The sequence below is a fragment of the Theropithecus gelada genome, chromosome 6, assembly GCF_003255815.1.
Source record: "Theropithecus gelada isolate Dixy chromosome 6, Tgel_1.0, whole genome shotgun sequence".
Taxonomy (NCBI): domain Eukaryota; kingdom Metazoa; phylum Chordata; class Mammalia; order Primates; family Cercopithecidae; genus Theropithecus; species Theropithecus gelada.
The window spans coordinates 14,902,544-14,917,203 of record NC_037673.1 but is presented as its reverse complement, the minus strand read 5'-3'; the positions used below and the strand labels follow the sequence as shown (position 1 = coordinate 14,917,203).

Sequence of the window (14,660 nt, the reverse complement as noted above, 5' to 3'; positions counted from 1 at the left end):
CTTGACCAAATCAAGACCCTGAGGCTGGGCAGGAAGTCAGGAACAAATCAAGGCTGAGAAGAGAAGGAACACAAGGATGTTGGAATGAGACCCAACTTCAGAAAGCAAAGCTTTGTTCACCAGACCGTACTTTACTCTCTACATGTTCATGAGAATAATGCTTTCTGTGGCTACCAGCATTTGCAGCTTAACCAGTCTCTGCAAGAGACCAGGGGAGCGAGATGAGCATCTTCACAACTTAGATGATGAACCCAGCCACAGTACCTCGCTCATTTGTATGGAATTGAATTAAATTGGGTCAGTCTACTGCCGTATCACCCCGAACACGCCCAATCTCGTCTGAATTAAATCGGTCTGGCTGCAGAGAGGAATGTCTACCAGCAGGAAACTCTCTGGGAGGCAACTGCATGGGACAAGCAAGAAGTCATGAAGGCCTGGGCCAGGCAGTGGCAGTGGGACTGGAAACAGCCAACAAAGATCTCTGAGAATAAACATGCTGTAATGTTATTCCGTGAAAACACAGAAAAGACAACAATAACATCCTGACCACAACAGAGAATGCAGTCCCACCAAACAGGGGGCTTTTCTTCCCTTGATTGTTTAGCAAAGGAGCCAGATCCTGAGCACAGACGGTCTGAGGAAAGCCAGTTCCCCACTTTTTGGCTTCTTTCCCTTCACTCCTCCCTAGCAGGAAGCAGGGTCCGAAACAGCCTTTCTCTTCAAGGCACGGATACCTCCATCAGTCTCCACTACTGACATCTACGGTGTGTTCATCACAGCTTACCAAATACTGGGCGGGGGCAGGGGAGATGGAATTTATAAAGAAATAGAAGGCATGAGCCCTTTAACGTCCTTGGGAATACACAACCCACAGACTGAAAACAAGTGAACCCTTTCAAAGGAAAAGATAGCATTCACAGTAACAAATGCTTCAGGTATACCAGGCACGTGGCAAAATGATGAACATGCATCATCTCTTTGGACAGTCATCCTTTTTGGTAGGCATTGCCACATTTTGTCTAAATTCTAAAGATGTTCATTTTTTTTTTAACATGTTAACATGCCTGGAAATTGGGTATGTTTTACAATCAACATGTGTTTTAAAATCAACATGCAGGAGCTATAGTGAGGCATTTTATCTTATTTATTGATTTATTTGGTCTGGTTTGGATTTTTTTCACTGAAAAGTTATTATTAAATGATGATCATCTTAAAGTCAGTGGTGTCTTAGGATGAAGAAAATGTAAGATATTATCCTAAACTAGCCTGGCCAAGATGGTGAAACCCCATCTCTACTAAAAATAGAAAAATTAGCTGGGCCTGGTGGTGCACACCTGTAATCCCAGTTACTCAGGAGGCTGAGGCAGAGAATTGCTTGAACCTGGGAGATAGAGCGTGCAGTGAGCCGAGATCGCACCACTGCACTCCAGCCTGGGCGACAGAACGAGACTCTATCTCAAAAAAAAAGTCTCCACCCTGAGAGGCACTCTTATATGGCATGAGAAATAATGTAACCCCCTGCAAAAAATAGAAATAAAATAGAAAAAACACTGCATGCCAGGACACTCAGTCACCCCACTAACCCCACCCCAGCCATCAGCTGCAGCATGTCAATATCCATTTACTCATTTGCAAGCATCAATTCAGCACCTATCTGGTCAGCATTGTGCTGGTGGCCACGAGCTTTTGGTGATAAGAAAAAGCTGTCCCTTCCTGCCTAGCCCTCATATACCAATGAGAGAGACAGACATTCAACTCTGATGACACAGATAAACATAGAATTACAAATTGCAAAGCACCACAAGCAAAACCACCAGATGCTGTGATAATATAAACCAGAGTCCAGACCTCGTCTGGGGCATCAGGGAAGCCTTGCCTGCAGATGGGGTTTTGGAGTTCCTCTAAAGGATTCTAATAAGACTGGGCAAAGGAGGGTGCTGGAGTGGAATCTGCTGAGTCAGGAGCAATTTCTAGGAGGAAGGAGACCACTGTAGGCAAAGGAAATCACACATGCCAAGACCCCAAGGCTGGGGGAACGTGCTGTGTTTGAGAGCCAGAAAGAAAGTCGAGGAGGCGGGAGAGGAGCGTTCTCATGAGAGGAAACCAGACAGGCTTGTGGCTCATGGTGAGGTTGTAGCTATTTATCCCGAGAACAGTGGGAGGCAGCTACTTTTTTACTTTAATGTTGAATGGATGGAAATCTTACCATTGAATGTGCAAATAATTACTGCCTTATACAGACACAAATTTAAAAGCAGTACAGTATCCCAAGGTGGAATGCTCTTTCAAAATAGTTGGGGCTTATGTCAACAAATTCCCTGGAATATGGGTGATAACAAATATCTGTAAATGTTAACAGACCAAGACTAACCCATTCGTTCTCCTGCTGAGCCAGATGATACTCATCAGTGGCCCCTTAACTAGAATCAATTTCAGATAGGGAGCAGTGTTCCCATTTGGAAAGGATTTTTGCCAGTGACAGTGACCATCAGGGCTGGATTATGACAGTTAGAAAGGGACAGTCACTTAGGGTGAATTTGTGTTTTTGCTGAGTATTGTCCTTAGCTTCCTATAAGACAGCAAACTACCAAATAACGGGTTGTCTTTCCTCTCTGAAGGACTCCAGTACATGTGTTAGCCACAGCGTAGGAGGTGGTGAGCAGTAACAAGACAGGCCTTCAACCTAATGACTGGAAGTGACTGAAATCATGGGAGGGAGGGGGTTGGCTCTGAGGTTCCCACAGGAGCAAATATTAGGGAAATCGCCCACCAAGCCTGTTCTCCAGCCAGAAGCCACTCCCTTCCTGAGGTCTGAACCACTGCTAGAGGAAATCCAAAAGAAAATAAGCCCAGAGGCCCAGGAAAAACAAATTTGCTATAGAGGTGGGGTGAGTTCAGGCGACTTGATACCCAACTAAAGAAGCTTAAATTGATTCAACCTTTTGGGAAACCAGTTCGACAATGCGTATCAATTGCCTTAAAAATGCCCATACATTTTGAACCTGTCTGGCCAGCATTTCTTCCTAGTAATATAGAAATATATAGAGAAAAAATATATATATCAAATATAATATTAAATATAAATATATCTATATAAAAATATGTAGAGAGAAATATATCTTAAGGAAATAATCAGAAATGTACAATGTTCACAGCCCATTATTTACAGTGACAAAAGGTTGGAAACAGTTTGTATATCTACCTATAGAAAAATGATAGAATAAATTTCGGTGTGTACAGAAGATGAACTATTTTGTAGCTGCTGATAAGCATGCGTTTATAGAACATTTAACATAGGAAAATATAATACATTACGTTTTTAAAAGCATTTTACGAAACTATATACACACTACAATTTCAAACGCACATCTACACACATCACAGCAGAAAAAAGTGATGATGGTCATTACATCTGAATGCTAGTTACTTACTTTTTATGCTTTTTTCTTTTCTTTTCCTTTTTTCTTTTTTTTGAGACACAGCCTCGCCCTTGTTGCCAGGTTGCAATGCAATGGCACGATCTTGGCTCACTGCTACCTCTGCCTTCCAAGTTCAAGCGATTCTCCTCCCCAGCCTCCCGAGTAGCTGGGATTACAGGTGCCTGCCACCATGCCTGGATAAATTTTTTTTTGTTCTTGTATTTTCAGTAGAGATGGGGTTTCACCATGTTGGCCAGGTTGGTCTCAAACTCCTGACCTCAGGTGATCCACCCACCTCGGCCTCTTGAAGTGTGGGGATTACAGGCATGAGCCACCTCGCCCAGCCCCTTTTTTTTTTATTGCAGCACTGTTCACAATAGCAAAGACTTGGAACCAACCCAAATGCCCATCAATGATAGACTGGATAAGGAAAATGTGGCATATATGCACCATGGAATACTATGCAGCCATAAAAAAGGATGAGTTCATGTCCTTTGCAGGGACATGGAGGAAACTGGAAACCATCATTCTCAGCAAACTAACACAGGAACAGAAAACCAAACACCACATGTTCTCACTCATAAGTGGGAGGTGAAAAATGAGAACACATGGGCACAGGGAGGGGAACATCACACACCAGGGCCTGTCGGGATGTGGGGGACTAGGGGAGGGATAGCATTAAGAGAAATACCTAATGTAGATGACGGATTGATGGGTGCAGCAAACCACCATGGCACATGTATACCTATGTAACAAATCTATACTTTCTGCACATGTATTCTAGAACTTAAAGTATAAAAAAATTAAAAATAGGCCGGGCACAGTGGCTCATGCCTGTAATCCCAGCACTTTGGGAGGCCGAGGCGGGTGGATCACAAGGTCGGGAGATCGAGACCATCCTGGCTAACATGGTAAAATCCTGTCTCTACTAAAAAAAAAAAAAAAAAAAAAATACAAAAATTAGCCGGGCGTGGTGGCAGGCGCCTGTAGTCCTAGCTACTGGGGAGGCTGAGGCAGGAGAATGGCATGAACCCAGGGGTGGAGCTTGCAGTGAGCCAACATCACACCACTGCACTCCAGCCTGGGCGACAGAGCAAGATTCTGTCTCAAAATAAATAAATAAATAAATAAAAATAAACGTATTTTCTAAATTTTCTAATATGGGCATGAAAAAATTTTTAATTGGGGAAAGTTTTAAACAGAAAAATAATGACTCCCCTACCCAGAATTAACTGTTGTTTCCACTTCAGATATCTAATAAAGGAATAGAATATCATTGATGGAGTTTCAGTCTTCTTTGCTCCCCATCCCAGATCCCTCTCTTCTTCAGCATGCAGCCATCTAGTCTGTGTTTGCACACTTTTCTTTTTTGAGACAGAGTCTCGCTGTAGCGCAATGGCATGATCTTGGCTCACTGCAACCTCTACCTCCTGGATTCAAGCAATTCTCCTGCCTCAGTCTCTCAAGTACCTGAGACTACAGGCACACGCCAGCACGCCCGGCTAATTTTTGTATTTTTGTACAGATGGGGTTTCACCATGCTGGCCTGGTTGGTCTCAAACTCCTGACCTCAAGTGATCCGCCCACCTCAGACTCCCAAAATGCTGGGATTACAGGCATGAGCCACGGTACCCGGACTGTTTGCACACTTTCCTAGAAGTTTCTGCCTTCATAAACATCCCATAGTGTTCCTTTTGGTGTTCTTCAAAACTTACACAAATTTTATCACACTGTGATTTACTTTTTTTCACTAAACATTAGATTTTTGAGAGCCACTCAGGATGCTCTGTATTGAACCAATTCATTTATTTTAAGTGCTGTGGAGTATTTCTCAAACAAATATCCCATAATTAGCTTGTTCATTCCCTTATGGGGAAATGAACATTTATGGGAATGATTCATTTAGGTTGTTTCCAATTTTTAGCTATTACAAATAGTGCTGCAGTTACTCCGGACCTTCATAATCAGGAAAAACGTCTTTACATTTAAAACACCAACAATATAAACCACAGAGAAAAAGACGGAGGACACTGCTAAGTCTAGTGAAAAGGACGCTTCCACTCCCCAGACTTGGGTTTCTTGCTTAGGGTCTGGGGGGCCCTCCAGAGGCCACCTGCCTCGGGCCCTCTGTGACGCCGTGAAGGTGGTGAGAGGACCCAGAGGTCCCTGACCAGGTGATACAGGAGCTAGAAAGAAATTATCAAAGCAGATAGTAAGGGCAACAGAGCCCTTGGCAGAACCTCCATTTTTTTTTCTTTTTTTTTTTTTCTTTTTTGTGAGACAGAGTCTCCCTCTGTGGCCCAGGCTGGAGTGCAGTGGCGCGATCTTGGCTCACTGCAAGCTCCACCTCCCGGGTTCAAGCAATTTCCCTGCTTCAGCCTCCCGAGTAGCTGGGACTACAGGCGCCTGCCACCACGCCCCGCTAATTTTTTTTTTTTTTTTTGTATTTTTAGTAGAGATGGGGTTTCACCGCTTTAGCCAAGATAGTCTCGATCTCCTGACCTCGTGATCCGCCTGCCTCGGCCTCCCAAAGTGCTGGGATTACAGACGTGAGTCACCGCATCCAGCCTTTTTTGTTTTTGTTTTTGAGACAGAGTCTCGCTCTCTCGCCCAGGGTGGAGTGCAATGGGGCAATCTCCGCTCATGGAAACCTCCGCCTCCCGAGTTCAAGTTCTCCTCCCTCAGTCTCCCGAGTAATTGGGATTACAGGCACCCGCCACCACACCCGGCTAATTTTTTTTTTCCTTTTAGTAGAAACCGGGTTTCGCCATGTTGCCCAAGCTGGTTTGCAACTCTTGAGCTCAGGCAATCCGCCCACCTCGGCCTCCCAAAGTGCTGAGATTACAGGCTTGAGCCACCTTGCCTGGCCGGAATTTCCCTTTGAACAAACAGACCCCAAAATTATTTATTTTCTAACAAAAAGTAACCTGAAAAATCGAGCTGTTAACATAGATAAAAGCAAGCTGGAAGCTTGCACCGGTGAACACCGGCTGCTGTGCCAATAGAAAAGGGCTACCTGGGGTCCAGGTATATTCGACATAGAAGCTCCGTCTTCCTTTTGTCACCATGTGTACAGTAAAGAAACAGGCAGCCAGGCGCGGTGGCAAAGGCCTGTAATCCCAGCACTTTGGGAGGCCGAGGCAAGTGGATCACCTGAGGTCAGGAATTCAAGACCAGCCTGGCCAACAAGGCGAAACCCCATCTCTACCAAAAATACAAAAATTAGCCGGGTGTGGTGGTGGGTGCTTGTGATCCCAGCTACTCAAGAAGCTGAGGCAGGAGAATAGCTTGAACCCGGGAGGTGGAGGTTGCAGTGAGCCGGAATCACACCACTGAACTCCAGCCTGGGCGACAGAGCGAGACTCCGTCTCAAAAAAAACATGGCTCCAGCCAGGTGGAGAATCCGTCTGCATAATAAAGTATCAGGGTGAGGGTGGCCAGGTTTTCATGCCCTATGCAAATGACATACCTAGCCCTAACCAGTTTTTCACACCCTATGCAAATGGCGCACCAGGTCCAACCAATCTTTTGTGCCCTATGTAAATCAGACACCACCTCCTCGAGCTCATCTATTAAATGCTCTGTATTTCACTGCGGAAGCAGCAACCCATTTCTCTGGGACCCCGGTCTGCCGCAAAGAGCTCTTCTCTTTCACCTATTAGACTTCTACTCTGAACCTTACTCTTTGTGTGTCTGCATCCTAGTTTTCTATGGCCATGAGACAACAATCTCAGGTATTTAGCCCAGACAACGACACCGCTTCCCAGGCACCCTCCAATCTGCCCTGCACCTTTACACCAGAGCAGTTTTCCTGCTATGCCTCCTCCAGAAGTAGCAAACATTTATTTGCATAGCATGCTGAACACAACCACCTTATAAACTTGTTTAATTCTCACAACAACCTTATGACTTAGTACCATCGTTATTCTCAATTTTCACTTGGGGGAATGAGGCGTGGAGAGGTTAGGTAACTTGCTCAAAGTCACACAGCTGATAAGAGGCCGAGCTGGACCCAGACCCAGACAGTGCGACTCTAAAGTCCACACCCTGAAATCCTCTGCTGCCTCCTATCCTTATCTCATTGCCCTCTTTATGGCCTCGCCTCTCCCCCACCTCAATGGAGAAAAGTGAGACTGTCCTGGGTCAGGACTCTGACTCTGTCTCACAAAAAAAAAAAGTAGGGCGTGGTGGCTCATGCCTGTAATCCCTGCACTTTGGGAGGCCCAAGCGGGTGGATCACCTGAAGTCAGGAGATGGAGACCATCCTGACCGATATGGTAAAACACGATCTCTACTAAAAATACAAAAATTAGCCAGACGTGGTGGCACGTGCCTCTAGTCACAGCTACTGGGGAAGCTGAGACAGGAGAATTGCTTAAACCCAGGAGGCAGAGGTGGCAGTGAGCCAAGATTGCACCAGCCTGGGTGACAGAGCAAGTCTCAGTTTCAAAAAAAAAAAAATTTATATATATATATACACACACATATATATATATATTCCTGGGTCATTCTTTCCTTTGACAGCCAGAGTCCTTGTCTCCTTTTAATTACTGAAACAGTTACAGATGTGAAATGCCAGCAGATTTGATACTTGACCATTGGTAATTTTAACTTTATATGGCTCAGAAAAAAGCCACTATCCAACAGACATCATAAGCCCATTACATGGCAAAATCGTTTCAGCTGCTATAATCACATACAATCTGCTGTTGCTCTAAAGCTTGTTACCTCATAAAGGCGGTTTTTCTTTTTTAATTTTTGCACTACTTAGCAGCGAATGGTAGTTATACTATCATGATGGTGAATACTACTTGCTAGAAAGTGTGTCAGAGTTTCTTGGGAGCAATGATTCATGACTCACCCAGGGGGCAATAAAGAAGAGATCAGCCACACACCAAGCCCTTTCTGGGGTCATGGTACGTGGATAACTACATTATATTCTGTGATCTACTGCATTATACAGGGATTATTTTTTTAAATTTTATTTTATTTTTTGAGGTGGCGTTTCATTGTTGTGACCCAGGCTGGGGTGCAATGGCTCAATCTTGGCTCACTGCAACCTCCGCTTCCTGGGTTCAAGCAATTCTGCCTCAGCCACCTGAGTAGCTGGGATTACAGGTGCCCACCACCACGCCCAGCTAATTTTCGTATTTTTAGTAGAGACGTTCTTTCACCATGTTGGCCAGGCTGGTCTCAAACTCCTGACCTCAGGTGATCCACCCACCTCGGTCTCCCAAAGTGCTGGAATTACAGGCGTGAGGCACCGCGCCCAGCCATACAAGGATATTCTTTTTGCAGTCGTGAATACAAGATCAATTCTGTTGTGTAGGGCTGAATGTTGTGAAATGTGTGTAAGAAAAGGATTGTAATTACCTGCATTTATCATGTCAGTCATGCTAATCATCAGACAATGATATGAACACAGTGAGAAAGACATCCCTCATGACTCTATTCTTCCTGAAATAGAGAAACGATAAGAATTCCATCAGCTCATCTGCCACTCCATGTGGAAATAGCCCATTTCTGATGACGTTGTGGGAGTTTTGCTTTTTGGTTTCTGTGTTTATTTTGGTTTGGGTTTTTGCTTCAAGGTAGATCAACAGGTAAAATCTGGTTTCCCTATCCTTTTATTGTCTCTTTTTGCACTTGTTCAATATGCCTCTGGACATCCTCTTCATGTAAGACTTTCTCTCACTACCCTTGTTCTCTCAGCTAAATACCCTTGGCCTTCCTAGGCAGTGCTCTGGTCTCCCCACACCCAACCCCCTCACTTCCTATCCATGCCCCTACACAGAAATTCTGGCTGCCTTACTCAAATCCTTCAGAAATGTGTGCTCCCCAAGCAAGAGTCTCCTATCATTTCCAAGAAAATTAAGTCACCTGTGTGCTATGGTCTGAATGTTTATGTCCCCACAGAATTCATATGTTGAAACCTAATCACCAAGGTGATGGCATTAGGAGGTGAGGTCTTTGGGAGATGATGATGTCATGAGGGCTCCACCCTCAGAAACGAGATTGGGGCTCTTATAAAAAAAGGCCTTGACTGGGCACGGTGGCTCACACCTGTAATCCCAGTACTTTGGGAGGCCAAGGCAGGTGGATCACCTGAGGTCAGGAGTTCCAGACCAGCCTGACCAACATGGTGAAACCCTATCTCTACTAAAAATACAAAATTAGCCAGGCATGGTGGCACATGCCTGCAATCCCAGCTACTTGGGAGGCTGAGGCAGAAGAATCACTTGAACCCAGGAGGCAGAGGCTGTAGTGAGCTGAGATGGCACCACTGCACTCCAGCCTAGGCAACAAGAGCAAAACTCCATCTCAAAAAAAAAAAAAGAAAAGAAAAGAAAAGAAAAGCCGGAGGGAAGCTGTTCACCCCTCCTGCTGTGTGGACACCACAAGGCGGCACCACCTTTGAAGACGAGATCGAGCCCTCACCAAACACCAAAACTATGGGCGCTTTGATCTTGAACTTCCTAGCCTCCAGACCTATGGGAAATAAATTTCTGTTGTGTCAAAGCACTCAGTCTATATATCTTGTTACAGCAGCCCAAAGGGACTGAGACAATGTGCCAGTGAGAGAAAGGCACACAACACCCACATCCTCTTCCCATCCAAGTCACCCTTGCAGGGTGCCCATCTGAACAGAATTTTTTCAAAGATGAAGCCCTCAATCATTTTGTTTAAATAAAAGGGGAAGTCCTTCCATGAATTTTAGGTCCTATTTTCAAGGGCTACTCAAAGTAAGCTGGGCACAGTGGAAAGGGTGATATTTATGAGCAGGAATTGTTATTGCAGTCTCCACTAAAATCATCCATTAAAGGCACCTCCCTGTTTGCTCTCAGAGACCCAGGACTTTATTGCTTCCTCCTTTCTCCACAGCAATCGTTCTCAGGCATTGGGATTCCACAGTAGTCTAAAAAAAGTGGGATTTCAACTCAGTATGATAAGTTTATTTTGCCAAGTAAGAGCACTTAAAAACAAAAACAACAACAAAAAACTATGAATTCCTATCACCATTATTTCATTTATTTATTTATTTATTTTTGAGATGGAGTTTCACTCTGTTGCCCAGGCTGGAGTGCAGTGGTGTGATCTCGGCTCACTACAACCGCCTCCCCACCCACTTCCCAGGTTCGAGCGATTCTCCTGCCTCAGCCTCCCAAGTAGCTGGGATTACAGGCACCTGCCATCACACACCGCTAATTTCTGTATTTTTAGTAGAGACAGGGTTTCGCCATGTTGGCCAGGCTGGTCTTGAACTCCTGACCTCAGGGTATCACCATTATTTCATGAAAGGAAGGGTCACTTGACTCTCAAAAATGAATGAACATGATCTCGTAGTTAAGGCAGTTAATTTAATAAATGTAATTTTATGGGTGTTTGTTTGTTTTGAGATGGAGTCTCACCCTGTCACCCAGGCTGGAGTGCAGGGGCATGATCTCAGCTCACTGCAACCTCCACCTCTCAGGTTCAAGTGATTCTCCTGCCTCAGCCTCCTGAGTAGCTGGGATTACAGGTGCTTGCCACCATGCCCAGCTAATTTTTGTAGACCTGGAGTGTCTATGAATATGCCAGACATTCTCTAAGACCCCTGACTACAGGGGCTAGAGTCTCCTTTTTGCCTTCAAGGAGATTACGCTCTGAAGGAGAACCATAAAAGGGTGGCCAGACACAGGGAAGCCAGAGTTAGGATACAGGCAGACACTGGAGGCCAAGGAGATTATAGAGCAGAGGTCCCCAACCTTTTTGGCACCAGGGACCGGTTCCGTGGAAGACAATTTTTCCATGGACGGAGTAGGGGAGGCTGGTTTCAGGATAAAACTGTTCCACCTTGGATCATCAGGCATTAGTTAGATTTTCATAAGAAGCATGCAACCTGCGTCTCTTGCATGCACAGTTCACAATAGGGTTTTCACTCCTATGAGAATCCAGTGCCACCACCGATGTGAAGGAGGCGGAGCTCAGGCGGTCATGCTCACTTGCCTGCCACTCACCTCCTGCTGTGTAGCTGGGTTCCTAACAGGCCACAGACCAGTACAGGTCCACAACCCTGGGCACTGGTGGTCCCTGTTATAGAGGATTGAGAGTTAGGAAAAGAAAATAGAAAAGGAGAGGCCTCTCAGAGGAGGTGGAATCTAAGGAAAATCTTACAGGACACAAGACTAAAACAAAACAAAATTATCGATTAGGCTTTCAGATGAGAATCAGACCAAGTCATACTGCCGTACCTAAAACGTGCGGATGAAAGTCTGGCAGACTAAACTTCTTTCTGTAATCCTGGGTCACCGTGTTAACTGCTTGAAGAAATGGCTTTCCACAAATCTGTAATTTTCCTTTGCCTCCCTGACTCCCTTCTATAGGAGTTGCTCTAAGGAAATTCTTCTCTGTCAATTCTGACCCGAAGAAGATGAAGCCGGGTGAGATGGCTCATGCCTGTAACCCCAGCATGTTGGGAGGCTGAGGTAGATGGATCACTTGAGGTCAGGAGTTTGAGACCAGCCTGGTCAACATGGTGAAACCCCGTCTCTACTAAAAACACAAAAGTTAGCCGTGGTGGCACATGCCTGTAGTCCCAGCTACTCGGGAGGCTGAGGCAGGAGAATCGCTTGAACTTGGGAGGCAGAGGTTGCAGTGAGCCAAGATCTCGTCACTGTACTCCAGCCTGGGTGACAGAGTGAGACTCTGTCTCAAAAAAAAAAAAAAAAAAACATGAGCTTTCAGTGAAAAGGGAGAGAGAAGTCACAGCCGATAGCTTTCAAGAAATCCTGGGCATAGAGTATTTGAATGACTGAATCCCAGGTGCTACCTTGCTCCTACCACTCACAGTGTGGGCCTCTGAGCTGCAATATTGGTATCATCTGGGAATTTGCTAGAAATGCAGAATTTTGGGCCCTGGCCAACAGTGGCTGAATCAAAGTCTGAATTTTAATAAGATCCTCAGAGGATTGGGAAATCGATTAGCGTTTGGGAAGCGCTGCCCCAGCCCAATTCTTGTGAAAAAAGTCAACAACTGGACTGGATATGACGGGCATCAGAGCCTTGGTAGTGATTTGAAATTACTTTACATTCATCTGATCGCATTCATTGCTCCTCTAGATGTCTTAAAGGATAATGATGATGGAACAGAGAGAAGGGCTCTGCCCTAGAGGTATCTGACTTAAAATTGCCCTATATTATGTTACAAAAGAGTTTAATAACATTTACTTGGATCTATGCCCATGATCTTAGTTGTATTTCCAAACAACCTATAATTTCTGGGGCTTTGTGTTTTTATTTATTTATTATTTTACAGAGGAGCTCAGAGACATTAGGGGACCTGCTGGGCTCACACACAGTAGTCCAGGGCTCCTTCCTCAAGCCGAGCAGCCCGCCATTTGCCACGGCTGAGAAGATGGTACCCCCTGTACCACTCGGACGGCCCGTGGCCCAGCACCAATCAATCGCATAATCTGTGGCTCTTATCTCCAGACCCTTCTTTTTCCTTCCCTTACCAGCAGCCTCGTTCAGTCCACAGTTCCTAAACTGCCAGATAGGCCTACTCCTTGCTGCTTCCAATTCTTTGTCCTGTAAATCCATTTCACACATAGCCTCCTGAAGCCCAGCTTGGGATCCCCTCATGAACTAGCTTAGAGACATCAGAAGCCATTAACACGGTCCTATCCCGCAGGCAAGGACTATGGGATTCATCCTTGTATTCCTCACAAGCCTACTGGATGCCTTACGGTGGAGATAGGCTGAATATCCAGGGGTCCTAATGAACAGATGAGAAAAGCTACTACAGTCTCTGGGCAAGAGACAGAGGCAGCCAAACAGGAAGGACTGCATACATGGACTGGAAGCATCCTGGTGGAACAGAGGGCTTGAGCAGACTCACTGGCCAAAGATACAAGGAACCAGACCAGGGCTCCCGCTTCTTCATGTAGCTGGGGAGCTCCAAGGGTGAAAAACTGAATGCTGAAATGGTACCAGGTGGGAAGACAGGCATCCTGGCTCAGCACGGAGAGAAGGGAAGCACTGACATTTGTGGAATCATGTAGGCATTGTGCAAGGGGTTCCACATTTGGCACCTCTGATTTCCCAGGGACAGGACATTCTGAGGTCAGGATTAGGACTCACTTACCACAAGTTGAGATTGAGGCTAGGTTAAGGATAATCGCCAGGGTCTTGCAGCCAGCCAGTCATGGGTAGAGTCAGTTTCCACCCAGGTATGTCTGATCCACACATTCTCTTTTCACTCTGCTGTTGCCCCAGATACCTGCAAGGAGGGACCACAAAGTGAACCACCTTGTTCTCTATCTCTCATTTGTTTCTCTAGACTACTTTCACATGTGTATGATATTCTGTTGAATGTGGCATTGTGTGCAAACATTTAAGAAGTGGACATCAGAGGAAGACCGCAACCCAAACCTCTAATTCTTTCCCACCACCTTCAGGGGTAACATGGTATAGCGGTGGAATGGGGATCCACTATGGGTCACCCCAATAGTGATCCATAAATATATGTCCCCAAAATACGGTGACCTCAAAACATATATTCAAATCCTAAGCATCAAAACTTGTGAATGTGATCTTATTTGGAAAATGGTGTTTGCAGACATAACTAATGATCCCAAAATGAGACCATCCCAGATTTAGAGTGGGCCCTAAATCCAATCACAGTGTCCTCATCAGAGAAAGGCAGAGGCAGATTTAACACACAGAGAAGAAACCATATAAAGACAGAAGCAGAAACAGGATTTACGTTGCCACAAGCCAAGGAATGCCTGCAGCCACCAGATGCTGGAAGAAGCAAAGAGAGGTTCTCTCCTGGAGCCCTTGGAGGGAGCAGAGCCCTGCTGATTCCTTGACTCTAGGTTTCAGACCTCCAGGTGATGAGAACCTGAAATCTTGTTGTTTTAAGCCACCCAGGGTTTGGTAACTTGTTGTGGAAGCCCTAGGAAATGAATTTACACTGCAATTAAGAATCTTGGCAGGTGCGGTGGCTCACACCTGTAATCCCAGCATTTTAGGAGGCAGAGGTGGGTGGTTCATTTGAGCTCAGGAGTTTGAGACCAGCCTGGGCAACAGGGCGAAACCCCATCTCTACCAAAAATTAGCTGGGTGTGGTGGCATGTGCCTGTGGTCCCAGCTACTTGCGAGGGTAAGGTGGGAGGGCCACGTAAGCCCAGTAGGCAGAGGTTTCAGTGAGCCAAGATCACACCACTGCACTCCAGCCCGGGCAACAGAGGGAGACTCTGC

The 14,660-nt window shown here is 45.6% G+C and overlaps 1 pseudogene; it reads right to left on the bottom strand.

Annotated features, from left to right (window-relative positions):
- Nucleotides 1-12,998, bottom strand: part of LOC112626975 — a 71,210-nt pseudogene extending 58,212 nt beyond the window's left edge.
- Between the last annotated feature and the right edge of the window lie 1,662 nt (nt 12,999-14,660).